General features: G+C 40.6%; 1 long non-coding RNA gene across 7 annotated transcripts in view; it reads left to right on the top strand.

Moving 5' to 3' along the window:
• Window positions 1–13988, top strand: part of LOC105300047 — a 48602-nt gene extending 34614 nt beyond the window's left edge. For 2 of the 7 annotated variants that reach the window (XR_896571.2, XR_002783236.1), the window contains 5 exons: window positions 473–732; window positions 4431–4540; window positions 4702–4778; window positions 5275–5410; window positions 9475–13988. This is a non-coding gene — a long non-coding RNA (uncharacterized LOC105300047). Of the gene's footprint in view, window positions 1–472; window positions 733–1255; window positions 1506–4430; window positions 4541–4701; window positions 4779–5274; window positions 5411–9474 lie in introns of all 7 variants that reach the window. The other 5 variants (XR_002783237.1, XR_002783239.1, XR_002783235.1 and 2 more) reach the window with 5 other exon arrangements.
• The last annotated feature ends 331 nt before the right edge of the window (window positions 13989–14319 follow it).

Raw genomic sequence — 14319 nt, 5'->3', positions numbered from 1 at the left:
GGTATGTTTCTTTGTTTTAATTGCATAAAAATATAACAATGATATAAAAGATTTTTTTCTCAGGAAATGATATTCCTTGGTCATTCCTTTTCAAGATTAAACATTGAAGGAAAAAAATGGATTCCTCCTTAGTTGCTATGCTTGCTTATTAATCAGCATCAACTTTTTAAACCATTTAGCCAAACATATTGTTTAGGCCAACAGCGATGAATGCAACGCTTTCCTCCTGCAGCTAAGGATGCATCCACGGACACTTGTTAGCAATGACTGGTGGTCCAACTGTCCCCTTTACCCAGGGGCTCACAAAATTTCTTTGTGAGCTTTAGTTATAATGTAGACCACTAACAATGAATTCTGTACTGGTCTGGGCTTTTGAAAGATGGCATAAGGAAAGCAGATGGCAGGTAGACATAAAATGTACAGATACACGGAACACCATTTGTCCAACAGCTTCTTATCTGTTTTGTTCTAGGTTCTGTTGCTGTTGTTACAATGCAGAGAAAGTGCCTCTGTGCCTGAAGAGAGTTGAATTTTCCGTCAGCCAGTGTACTCCATTCCGTATTATCTGCGTCACTGACTTCCAATTAGTGCACGATTTTCACTTTGGTGCTGATTGAAGTTTTGAGGGGAATGTTAAACATAATTCCACACTTTCAGTTGCAAGAGTTTACTCCAACCCTGTGGTTTCACTGTAGAATGCCCCTCTGACATTAGGAGACAGGTCTGCTGAGGGTAAGAGCCCTGAACTTTGAATCCAGGTCTTAGGGTTACTTAGCCCTGATCATGCTTCTTTTTAGCAGTGTGGGTTGAATAGTGTTTTAGCCTCTCTGAGCCTCAGTTTACCCTTCAATAAAATGCTATAATGATTTACACTTTTCAGGTTGTTATTAGGTGATTATATCACCTATATGATTTTAACATCATGCCTAACCCACATCTAGGCAGTCATTAATGGTGGATATTAATGCCATATTTTGTCAATTTGAAATGCGTGTCTCCTTCCCCATTTTAATATCTCTGAAATCAGGATATGTGTTGTAGTTGATGACATCTCAATTACTGCAGACCAGGAGGCTGGTGGGGGTGGCTGCCTTTGCCTGCCCATGTGTTGTTGCTCCTGGTACCTTGATGGTTAGTCCCGATGGTGCGACTATACCGTAGGCTAGAAGTTTCAGTCAATCAAATTTCTAGGTATGTTTGAGAAAGGAATCTGAGTCCCTATTGTAGTATGAACATCTTCCATTGATATGTCTAGGGAAGACGAGGAACGCAAACACCAATCCTTTCTGAGTGGGCATCAAGACTTGAAAAAAGTCCTGAAGAAAAAAATGGAGACCTCTTTATGCAGTGCTGCATCACCAGGGCTCTCTTCTTGATGACCCAGAGGATGATCCTGTGTAGAAAACATGGAGATTGACAGGCTGAAGTCAAAAAAGTTATTCAGATGAGCACATTCTGCATGTGAAGAAAGTTTAAGAAGTCATCTAACCTGTTTCTATTCTTATGTAAGCAGAAGAATGATATAAGATGATCACTTCTATCTAAATAAGTCAAAAAAGCTCTTTCAACAGTATTAAATATAAGTGATCTGAAAATGTAGTTATATTTGAATAGGGACGATTATTTTCTTCTAAGTGTGTCCTTGCGTGGCCTCATGAAGAAAACAAAGTCCCCTTTGCTGCTTCAGATGCTGCAGGTGGGTCAGAAAAAGAAACTCAAGGTTTCCCTTTGCTGACGACACTTTTCCTGCTCCTGTTTAAACAGTAATGAATCTCTTAAAGACATTTCCAAGCCTCCCTCCTATTCTGAGTTTGGGGCAGTGTCTAGTTCCAGCTGAAAATGAAACTCATGCGTTTTAGATTTCTGCACTCAGATCTCTTGTCCTTTTTATCAAGGTAAGATGCTATGAGGGAGGGAAAGGTGATTTCAACAGAAATGGCTTGTGCAAGATTTCAGAAAATATCAATCACAAGTAGGAAATGATAATAATAGTAGTAATACGAATAGCTAACATTCCTCAATATTTACCATATGCTAACTACTATTCTAAGCATTGTATATGTATTAACTCATCAGTTCTCCAAACAATATTAAGAATTTGAAAAAAAAAAAAAAGAATTAGATACTAATTATTATGATCATTCTTCAGATGAGGAAACTGAGATACAAGAAGGTTAAGAAATTTGCCCACGTTCACAAAACCATGAAGAGACAGATCCAAGATTTAAATTCGTTTAGCCTGGATCTACTAAGCACTTAAATGCTAGGATATTCCGAAATGATTATAGCTTGAAACTGTAATTATTTAATTTGGAGGAAGAGTCAAAATGCCTATTGGAGAAAATATCCAAACATAACTAACATATTGGTTATTAAAATGGTAATGCATAGCCAAGGAAGAAAGTGAAACTGCTTGTAATAGGGCAGATATTCAGAGGGAATAATAGAGCAGAGTAATCTGCCCTATTACAAGCAGTTACTCTTTCTTTCTTCCACATCGCAGCTGACAAGAATCATGGAGAAAGGTGGAGATGCTGCCTAAGGGACCATCAGCTTGGGCAGAGCCCCAAAGAACAGAAAGTTCAGTGGGCCTCTGGGCTGGCATTCAGGAACCCTCCTAAGGGGCAGGTGTTCTATAACCTCTGTGTATATCTGATTTAACTTGTGTTCCCATAGACCTCATCACAGACTAAAATTCCTACAGGGTCCACACAGGAAGTCCTGTCTCCTTCCCCTCTCTGCCAGCCCAGAATGCCTAACAGAAGTCTGAGAAAAGACCAGTAATAGCCCTTTTGGAAGGGGGCGGGTACAGAATTAGCAATTCAGGCAGGCAAAAGGAATGGTGTGCCCGTTTTCAAAAATCTTTCGGGGTACGATGATTTCCCTCCAGCCCCCTCCAGAAAGTATAGAATTTCAGAAATATCCCGCTAATGCTTGTAAATCTTCAAATCTTTTGAATGTCAACTTTAAAAATATCATTTCCAAGTGTCCCTGTCCTGCCTCTCTCGAGCATTGAATGCTCCAGCAGAGATAATGCAGGCAACTGGGCCCACTGCTCGGGAGAGCTGAACTGCCGCTTCATAAACTTGCCATGTGAATCCATGATGTCATCTGTTCCCTCAGACCCCAGACCACCCACGCAGGCAGCCTATTCTCTCCCGGGCGTCGTCGGGAGGGACCTGCCTTTACAAATGATTTGAGGTCGAAACGGAGGAGGACGTAGCTTGAATTGTTACACAAAAGTGCTGCCTGCGACAGTGATAAGCATTTAGACATGACGATGCGGTGATTTTTTCCCCTATTTGAACGCCGAAATTCTCTTTAATTATGGTGGAAGGATCTGAGAGAAGAAAAAGGCAAAGGAGGTTTCTGAAACAGGCCAGAAAATTCATAATATAACAGTGAGCAAGAGGGAAAATATGGAAAAAGCTGGGGACCCTGGAAATATTGGGGCAAGAAGTAATCAGATCATCGACAATGTTAGATTCATGTGTAGATGACTTTTTTCTACCCTGACTCTTCATTATTAGAAGGAAATTGTAAGAAGCAGGGAAATGTATACAATGTTGAGAAGTAAAGAAATGCATTTTTCAAAAAAATTTGAAGGAAACTGAGGCATTTGGGGCTTTTGAATACTTTTTACTAATCCTTAATTGAGAAGGGGAAAAATGCTCATTTGAGACCACAGACGGTGATAGGGCCTTGATGGCCTGTGTGTGCTGAACCAATCTGCCTCAATACCAAGGAGCCCTGACATTGAGGCCCCTGGAATGTGGCAAGAGAGGGACAATGAAGGGTCCTGTCTGCTATTTTTCTTTGGGATAGTCGGAGGGCAAAGTATAAGGGCGGGGAGGAAAGGTAACGAATCCTAAATGTACAGCACATTATGATACTGCTAAATGGAGAGAAAAATTAATGTGTAGACTAAAACACCAGTTTTGTGCCATCTTCAAAGAAACAAGCCATTCTAAGACTGCGAGGGGAAGGGGGTCTTAATCTTTTCTGAGACACGGATCCCTTTAGCAGTCTGCTGCAGGCGATGGAAAAATTATTGGAAGAACATTTTTAAATTAATTAAGCAAAATACAGAGGATTACCAAGGTAATCCATGATATCAAAATGCATTTATCAAAATATTTCTAAAATGGTCATTAACATATTAATATGTGTATTTCTTTACTGACTCTTTAAATAACAAGATCCAATGGTGAGTTTTGGTAACTGCTATGATTCTGAAGGTTGGCATAAACAGTAGTTCCAGATATCTACAGCAATGGTAGGTTATATGTAGGCATCTGAGATGTGCATGGGTGATAGAGTCACAGGTAGTGCCCTTACAATTGTGACTGGGTTCTTACATTTGTAATTGAAGGAATATCTCCGTTTCAACCGGAAGTTGAAAATAATCTTTTTTTTTTTTTTCAATCAAGTTCATGGATGCCCCCTTTAAAAGCCCCCATCCTAAGGAAGACATTTCCAGGCAGCCAAGTGAGGACCGGTAACAAAGACTTGGGCATTGGAGAAGAGTCACTTCTGACTAGTGAGTGTCTGACCTCAGATTTGTTCCTCAAATCTGTTCATAAAAACAAACATTGAAAGAACCATTTCTCTAAGAGTTCCTTATGACATTGGGGCACAAGGAAACATGCTTTCAAACCTCTCTGAAGACTGTAAAACAAATGCATACTCTTCTTTTTGCAGCAGAATGCCCTGATGGGAATGGCAGTGGAGCCGGATGGAAGATGATGGGCTGGTGATCCCTGATCTCAGTGTTAGCAGTACGTAGCCAGTAAGACAGTATCCAGTGAAGGTAGAATAGGCAGAAGAAAAGAAGGAGATGGGAAGGAAAAAAACCAAGGCTTCTTTGTTAGGCTGATTGGGCTGGTTCGTGAATCCATGTGAGCGCTCTTATGGTGGGCGGGGGTGGACTCAGAATTCATGGGGTAACGAATTAGGTCCTGTATTAATAGAAATAGGTGGCAGTCAGGGAGTGCTGTGCACAAGCTTTGTTGGTTGCCTACCTGGCATCCATCACCCCCATTTCCTTTCTTAACAGTGCCCAGAGCCTCATATTGCACCCACCCTTCCTCCTTCCAGCCCATGTGATCTCTGTTCCAGGGGAAAGCTTCAGAAGATTTATGCTAAATCTTGTGTTCTCTTTTTCTGGCCACAGCCATTGGTCCCGGGTAGGCATGCCACCTAGGCTGAGGCAATCAGGTGACTTTCAAAACTCTTGTGGGGAAAGCTGGGACAGAAGGATTCTTTTTTCCTCAGAATTGGCAGGGTGAAGCCTGAACCAGCTATGGTCATTTTTTCTACTGGAAGGAAGGCCAGCCTGGGATGAAACCAGCACATCAAACAGGACACAGCCAAGGGAATCTCAGAGAATGAGCGGGGGACCCTGGATGAGGTAAACCTAAAATCTTGGCTTACAGCTAGATTTCCAATTAGGAGAGTTAATGAATTCTCCCCTTGTTTAAACCAGTGTGAGTTAGGCTTTCTGTTACCTGTAGCCCAATACATCCTAAATAATAAAGCATCACATTCTCCAAGGAATCCCCAGAATTTCCTGAAGTTTTACCCAAATATCTACTGTTTTGTCCACACTTCTATGTTGCATCTTCATAGGGCTGAAGTAGGATGTATGTCTCAGAGTCCAAACTCTCAGAGTGAATTCTCGACTCGGTCACTAACTTATCCTGTGACCAAGAACAGGACACATCACCTCTCTGAGCTTAAATGTCCTTCTCTGTAAAATGAAGCCACAAATATAAATGGTTGGAGAAATTGATCCCAAAGCCTTTTTTTCCTAACATTGACCAAAGTATATTATAAAGAGGAACATGAGCTTTAGTAGTCACTTCAGTTTGACTGATGGCTTGGAAAAGTGGTTATCTCCCTAGGATACATTCATAGCTGTGTCACTATTATAGAACTCAGGAATTATGTGATCACGAATGTTAGTAGCCCAGGGAATATGTTGTATTTAGAGATTTTTTTCCATCATTCATTTAGTAATTCCTAGGTACCAGGAATTGTAGCAGGCAGCAAGATATAGAAGTAAAAGACGCAGTCTTTGTCTTTAAGTGGCTCACAATTTAGCAAGGAAGACAGCTAAACTGCTGCGTATGGTTATACAGGTTGTACATTGAACAACTCTGGGGTTGCCTTTCATGCCAACGTCAATATGACAGCTCAGGGAGACAAACAACTAAAAAATACATATATATAAAGGGCAAAATACTAGACGGTATGTACTCTATGATCCCATCTGTGTAACAAAAGGATGGGAAGACATGTAGATCTATATCTCTACTTCTAGATAATTTCTGTAGAGACAGAAGTTAAATCTGGGAAGTAGGACTGGCGGGAAGTGGAATGGGGAAGAGGGACACTTTTGTTGTGTACTTTATATCCTTCTGTCTTTTTTTATTTGTTTTCTATAAGAAAAGTTTACCATGTATCAAGATATAACTTTCAAAAGTTAGCAGTTATAACTTAGTTGAGTGTTCAGTAGAGATATTTCCGATGCAACAACATCATGGAGGTGAGTCCAAGGTTGGCCGATGTGATGGTTAACTGTACGTGTAATTTAGCTGGGCAAAGGGAAGACCAGACAGTTGGTAAAACATTATTTCTGGGTGGGTATGTAAGGGAGCTTCTGGAAGAGATTAGCATTTGAATCTGTAGACAGTAAAGAAGATTCCCCTCATCGATGTGTGTGGGCAGCATCCAATCGTTGAGGGCCTGATAGAACCAAAAAACAGAGGAAGAAGGAATTTGCTCTCTCTCTACCCTGAGCTGGGATATCCATCTTTTTCTCAGGCATTCAGACTCAGCATTCCTGGTTCTCCAGCTTGCATAATCTCGCAGCCTCCATAATAAGTAAGTAAGTAAACAAACACACAAACAAACAAACAAATATTATTGGTTTGGTTTCTTTGGAAAACCCTAACTGGTACATCTGGCATGATAACCAAATGATTACCAGAGGAGGTGATGTTTTGGTTGATCCTTAAAAGATGAACAGGAGCCATTCAAGTGAAGGAGGAAGGGAAAACTATTTCAGACAGAGCAAATTGCATGCACAGAGGCAAAGGAAGTGGTTGCTTGTTCAAAAATTGAGAACTTGGTCGATAATATTATAATAACTATGTATGGTGTCAGATGGGTACTAGACTTATCAAGGTAACCACTTCATAAGGTATATAAATGTCTAATCTTATGTTGTCCACCCGCAACTAATATAATATTGTATGTCAACTGTAATTGGAAAATAAATTAATTTTTAACAAATTGACAACCTGGCATAGCTAAAGCATGAAGGGTACGTGGGAAAATGACAGAAGTCAAGGCTGTAAAGATGGAGCATGGCTCAATGTTTAATAATAGTAAGGCAGATAGTTTGGATCTACTGCAAGATTTTAAATAGGGGAGTGACAAGTTTGTATTTGGGTCCCAGATAATTCTCAGTGTAAGAAGAAGATTAAAGTGGAGAATACACAGGTGGCATGCATACACGCACATATGCATTCAAACACATACACACACGCATAGCACCTGCATCAGGAATGTTATGAAAAGTTTATCTATCTTTTGTTATTTTCTTCTTCCTTTGCTTTACTTTCTTTTTAACATGCAAATCTGCGATCTACCTAGAATTTGTTCGTTTATGGTATTAAGTGGCTTGGCTTTGCTTTCAAATGTTTCAATTGTCACAACAGTATTAATTGAACAGTTTATCCTTTCACTTATCTGAAATGCAATCTTTGTTCTATATTAAGTTCCTACAGCCATCAGAGATGGTTTTCTGAACACTTCCTTTTCAAGTAAGTGGTCTACTTTGTGCCATGCTTTTCAAAACACTATAACTATAATATTTGTCTATATCTGATAATTCAAATGTTCCCTTATTATCTTCTTGTTCAAAATTATCCTAACCAGTTTCATAAATGTATTCCCCTAGGTTAACTTTACCATCAATTTGCCAAGTTAAAAAAAAAAAAAAAATCTCTGAAATTTCTTTGGAATTACATTCAATATATAAGCTAAATTGGGCAGAATTTAGCACTTTTACTATTATAAATTCTTAAATTTATTAAACCTGAGATAGTAAATGAGTCTATCCCTCATTTAAAAAAAAAAAAACAACTCTTAGAAGTGCGTTTAGAAGTGAACAGGGACGTAGCTTACGTATTTGGCGCCCCCCCCCACCTGCCATTATGTTTAAAATAATCCTTTATCATAGAGATTCTGTGTGAAAAGTCCCAGGACTTTGTGAAGTAACAAACACAGAGCAATGATAATTCCATTATCACCATGACACGTTTCCTCATAAAGCCTTCTTGGAGTCAGCAGGACATCTCCTGAAATAGTCTCATTTACTTTTGAAGTAAACAGTTCTCCAGCAAAACAAAGCCACCTTACTAAACTTTGGGGTGAGAGTTATTCTTTTTTCTTTCTTTTCTTTCTTTTTTTTCTTTTTGAGGGCAGCTCCTCCATAGAACTTCAGAGCACATAGTGTCTCCTATGAATTGGGAAGTCTTAGCAGCCTGGGGACAGAGTCACCCTGTATTTTAAGAAATATTATTACAGTTTTAAAGCTAAGACAACTTCATTCCCTGTCTAGCAAGCCATAGGGAAGGCAACGGTTCTCTTTAGGACTTTAAGTGTATTACTGAATGTAATGATATCTGCCAAACGAATGTTGGGAAAAGCACACTGCAGCTCCACAGCCAAATTCCATGGCAACAGTTGGTGAATCACAGGTGTTGTCAAGAAAGACTCCAGCTCAGCTTAAATGTTCCAGAGAGTTCTTTATTATTTTAAGCACCACGTTTGGAGAGTGTTTAATTTGCTCAAATTCAAAACATTCCTCATGGGCAAAATGCAATGTAAACAAAGTACTAGGAGAGAGTCATGTCGACCTAATTTTTTATTTGCAAACAGGGTGGTTTAAAACAAAGTATTTCTTTTCTAAGAGTGATATTGCCACGTAGGCATTTAGGAAGGTTATGAAGGAAAAATGTTCTATTACTCCAGCCAACCATAATGTGAGCTCTTCGACATTACCTGGGGGAGTTGGAGACATCTAGACCGATTCAGAGCATCTGCCTTGGCAGGGGCAGTGTGAGGAGGGGCTGGGTCACAGCAAGAGACTTGAATATCTGACAGTCAGATAGGTTGAAACCTTCGGGGTGCAGAAGTGTTTCGAAGGTACTCACGTCTGCCTCATCTGCTTCATTCCCACTCTCTCGTGGTTTAGAAAGTGAAAAAGAATCACCCAGAAGCTCAGAGTCTCTGCGTTCTATATTCCATTTCACATAAGAATGTATCTGAGATGATGTGCATTGTAGTTGTGCCTGAGTTTACCGTTTAGAGACCTAGTTTAATCTGGCCCCTACTGTCACATGTGAGTTAACTCATTCGTTCTTTCATTTATCAAATATTTAGTGAACCCTTACTGAATTCCAGGTCCTGCGCTAAAACGAAGACACAAAATCGGAACCAGATACCATCCTCATCCTTGATGGGCTGAGGGTAAGTGAAGAACAGATGAGTTATAACAGTTACACTTCAGGTGAATGAGTGCTCCCAAAAGACATAACTGGGAAGGATGGTTCATGTCACAGATTTCTCCATTAGCCATGTCTCTGCCCCCAACTGCACCTTCAGGAATGGCCCACGGCCTCAGGGATCAACCTGTGTCATCCCTCTGACCAGAGTGACTGGTCTAAGAATAAACCTGTTACCCCAGCCGGGAAAACTAAAGCTGGTAGGGAAGACTTTTTTCCTCCCTGCTCACCATCTAGGCCAGTGACATCACTATGGCAGGAAGGAATGCTACCAACTCCCTGAGAGGAGCAAAGATGAGACAGACGCGCAGCTTCCCAACAGCACTGAGGCCTGGGGCCAGCCCAGCTCTTTTCTGTGGCTTGACTATTTGATCCAGTAAGCCCCTCCTCCTTTTATTTCATTTTGCGTGTGCCTTATTTGCTTTATTTCATTGAGCTAATTTGAATTGAGACTCTGTCCCTTGTCACCAAGAAAGTGTCATTTACTCTATATATCAAAATAGGGGTGAATAAAGGGGCTGTGAGAGCATACGGGTGGGTGGGTGCACCGAGCCCCGGCTAGACGCCTAAGAAAGGCTTCCTGGAGGAAGTGATACCGTAACAGGAGATGTAATAAATGACAGCTGGATCCCCAAGCTGCTCTGCTCCATTGCTTGATTTCCCTTTATAAAACACTTCAATCTTTTTCTTTTCTCCTCTGAGAAAAAGTAGGATTCAAAAAAAAATTAAAAGTTGACGGGACCTCGTAGGGGTGGTGGGCAAGGGTCGTGGGATGAGTGTCCAGCATCGTTCTCTTTGTAGATAGGAATGAGCTGCCTAAGGAGTAGAAGCATAAAAGGAGGATGCCTCAGAGTTCAGGGTGATGTAGGTTTTGCATAGCCGGGGTGCTACTGACACCTCCACGGACAGTTGAGACAGCCGAAGACCTGAGCTTGTGCTGCCTTAAGCAGACCAGGGGGTGACCCCATCAGTCCTACTGTAGTCACCAGCCCAGTCGAGCCCTTCGCTCCCAAGGACTATGCTGCCTGCGCATGTCCTCACTTCCCCCACCACCTGCCTCCATCATCCTCCTGGGGAAGATAGAGAGGCTCTTCCTGAATGTTTCAGGGTCTCAGCTGCTGGACAAGGCAAGGAGGGTATTTTACTGCAGGGAACCAGAAGCACCAAGACACGGGACTGCAAAACAGCACCTTGAGCCCAGGGAACTCCAAGTAGCACCGCCACTAGGCTGGAGAGTAAGTCTCTGGTAACCCATGTGTACATGATCTTGAAAGGATGTATCAGGGGAAAGTGTTTTGCAGTTGTAAAGTGCTCCACAGACGCTATTTTCTGTTATGACGCATATCGCAGGGTTGCTGTGAGACCCAAATGAGATCACACGCCCATAAAGTTGCTCTGGAGCCTGGAAAAGCACCACGCACGTGCTAATTAACAGAGTTCGAGTTTGGCTGCATTAAGTCTCAGACCACAAAGGAATAGTAAAAATTGAAATAACAGAGAATTTCTCTCGAATCCACAGTATTAAATGTCTTTGTAAACTGGGTGTTTTAATTAAAATACTTCCTATCACCTCTTTACAGATAAACGAATGATTTCATTGTCTATTAAAAATAATTTCCTGCTAACAATTAATTAGACCACCAGGCTTCAGGCTTCGAGCCTAAGATTTGTTTTTGTTGATTTACCATGTCACCAAAAACACTCAGTAGGGCATCTAAAATATACATGTATGTATGTATGTGGGTATGTGTGCACATATATTTTTTTTGTTTTCAAATCTGTATCCATTATCTTAGTTAAAGACATCATTACTTCACTCCTAAAGTGTCGTAATGTTGTCCTTACTGCTCCCTCTGTCTCTAGCCTCTCACTTCTCTGCTCTCAAATCCATCATTCCCACAGCTGCTCAGAAACTCAACAGCATTTAAATCATTCCACCCAGTTTGGCTGTCATGTGGCTTCTTTCATTGTGAAAAGACATAAAATAGAAATAAAAATATATATGAGAAAAGAAAAGAAAAATTATCTTTTATTCCAGATGGTATAATCATTTACCTAGACACCCAGGAGAGTTAGCAAAAACATCACTGGTCCTTATAGGTAAATTTTTTAATGTTGCTATACAGTAATTACCAAAGGATCATTGTTTCCCTACCTAATTGCAAAAACCAGTCACAACATGTGATGGGAAACAAGACACCCATCTTTGGGGTATCATATAGATGCTGAGTGTTGTCGCTTGAGGTTCCAAAAAATTCTTATTGTTCTAGCAGCCTCACAGAGTCTCCTGTGAAAAGAGTTTCTGTTTCTAGGCCCTTTTCTCTAACCGCAAATGTTTCGACCCAGCTCCAAGGTCAAGGTGAGAAGACATTTTGCTTCATATATCTCCAAAAGCAAGCTAGAAAAAAAAAAAAAAAAAGCATTGTAGAGATGCTTCCCTGCCTCCTTCGTAGAAATACATTTTCCTTCTCACTCACAAAACATTGTTAGCTCCTTAAAACATTTTTATTGCCAGTGCAAACCCTGGCTCTACACATATCTCCCACTTGGGGTGGTTTTCTTGGACAAAGGGATGGTCTGTCCTTAAGAAGTATTTAAGTCTCTACCTCCCACCAGATAACAATGTTTGCAGTTTTTAATAAAAGATTGTTTTCAATTTCTGTCCACCAGGTTCGCAAAATTCTGAAGTACCTGCATGCCCTGATATTGATGGAGGGACTTCCTTGAAGTGCAAGGCCTCAGTTGTCTGCACTTTCCTGGTTTGAAACTTGTTTAAGCTGTGATCTGAAGGGAAAGCAGAAGTTCACCTAGGCGGGGTGTAGGAGGGGATGGAGAGTGTTCCTGGCAGAGAAGACAGTGTGGTGGGGTAAAGCAGGTATTAGGAGAGAGAGATCGCTAGGAGGCGTGTATAGCTGAAGCACGGAGACTGGGATGGAGATGCAGGAGGGTGGCTGCTGAATGAAAGCGACAAGGGTATAGATTAAAAATATAAATAGTAGGTCCAGACCACAAAGTTTAAGAAAACACTGAATTGTCACTTCCCTTCATCATACTTGTTTCTTATACCGTGTAAGTTGTTGGTTCACAGGAAGAGGTCAATGGGAAAATGCTCTTTTTCTGTCCAGATTCTAATTTGAATGAGACCCGTTCTGTTTCTGTTATTCTCCCAAAAGTTAACATAGGTAATGACAGCTATCGGGAGACCAAGAAAAATCCCATCCACTGCAAACCCCATTCTTCATATCCTAGAATTCACAGCTCCTGCCATTATACTAAATCCAGAAAAGTGACCATGGTCAGAAACTTCGGCATAAGTATTAGTGACTTCTCGACCTTCCCATGGGGAATTTGGCGGGGTTTCCCCTACAGAATACAAACTTTTCACTGCAAGTGTTCGTCCTCACAGACGCCTATCAACTATGGGCCAATGATAGAATCAGAATGCCCAGGTTCCAAGTTGGCAATATGCACCAAGACCGTTAATATATTTATCAATTATGTTAAATAGAAATTTTAACCTAAGGCTATTAATTACAGCAATATATAAACATTTTTTAAAAGGAAATGATTTAAATGTCAGCCAGCAGGCAGGTTTTTAAAAAATCTATCTTTCTGATGCAGCCCCCCTCCCAAAAAAACTAAAAATCTTGTTTTTGAATAATATTTAACAATATGGAGTAATTCTCAAAATATATCATGTGAAAACCTGATTATCAAACGATCTACTAATGACAATTTTCATTTTTTCATATCTGCACTATGAAGATATAAAACTTGGAAGGCAAGACTCTAAAATATTAACATGTGTTTTCTCTGAAAGATAAGGCTTTGGGTGGTTTGCTTTTCTTGTCGTCCATTCTGTTTTTTTTTTTTTTTTTTTCCCGAGTGTTTAAAAAAATGTAATATTGTTACAGTAAGAAAAAAAAAAACTAAAAAAAAAAAATTCAGAAGATGTTTTACATGGCAAAGTGGATCCTGACTGGGTGAGCATCTGAATCACACAGCAGTCTTTGTGCAAATAAACATGGTCTGATTTCTCTGAGTGTCCCAGAAATATGAAATGTTTCTGCGAGATTTATCTGTCCATGTCTTTGCCTGAGCAAGGAAACACAGACACAAATACACATGTTTTTTCTGTTGCGCTGCCCTAGAATATTTGGGAGTTTGGCTCCAGGTCCAGAATTCCCGTTGCCTCCTCCAAAACTGGGAGCCTCTTGCGTCTGTGAAACGCAAGCTGCAGCTCCCAAGGGAGAAGACACTCCTCAGCTTCCTGCCTCGTCGCAAAGAAAACCGCCCTGTGTGCACAGGCCTCCCCACTAGGGTAGAAAATGAAAACCGCTTGGAAAAAGAGCAGAATGCTTGCAATAGTTTGTTTGGTGTCTTAGAAAATAAAATTCATCTTTCTTCACCAGATGAGAGCCGTTGTTTTCAGATGGCTTGGAGGGAGAATCATTCCTTGCACGGAAACTAGAAACCTGGCTAAATTTCCAGAACTATTTTTCATGGACAGGATCGAGAATTTGATGAGAAAATGAGAAATACGATTGTAAGGGGCTTGGTTTCCATTGGATTTTTAGTTCCTGTAGATTCTTCCAGATGTTCATGAAACCTATTTAATCAGAATCTCTGGGGACCAGGTCCTGGCCTCTCTATTTTAATAAGGGTTCTAGATGATTCAGATGAATAGCAAAGTTTGAGAATGACAGCCGTAACGATACACCAAAGGGGACTTGCATAGAAAAAC

This window comes from Pteropus vampyrus, unplaced genomic scaffold (genome assembly GCF_000151845.1).
Source record: "Pteropus vampyrus isolate Shadow unplaced genomic scaffold, Pvam_2.0 Scaffold199, whole genome shotgun sequence".
NCBI lineage: Eukaryota > Metazoa > Chordata > Mammalia > Chiroptera > Pteropodidae > Pteropus > Pteropus vampyrus.
The sequence above is the reverse complement of the archived record's forward strand: the minus strand, read 5'-3'. Positions and strand labels throughout refer to the sequence as shown.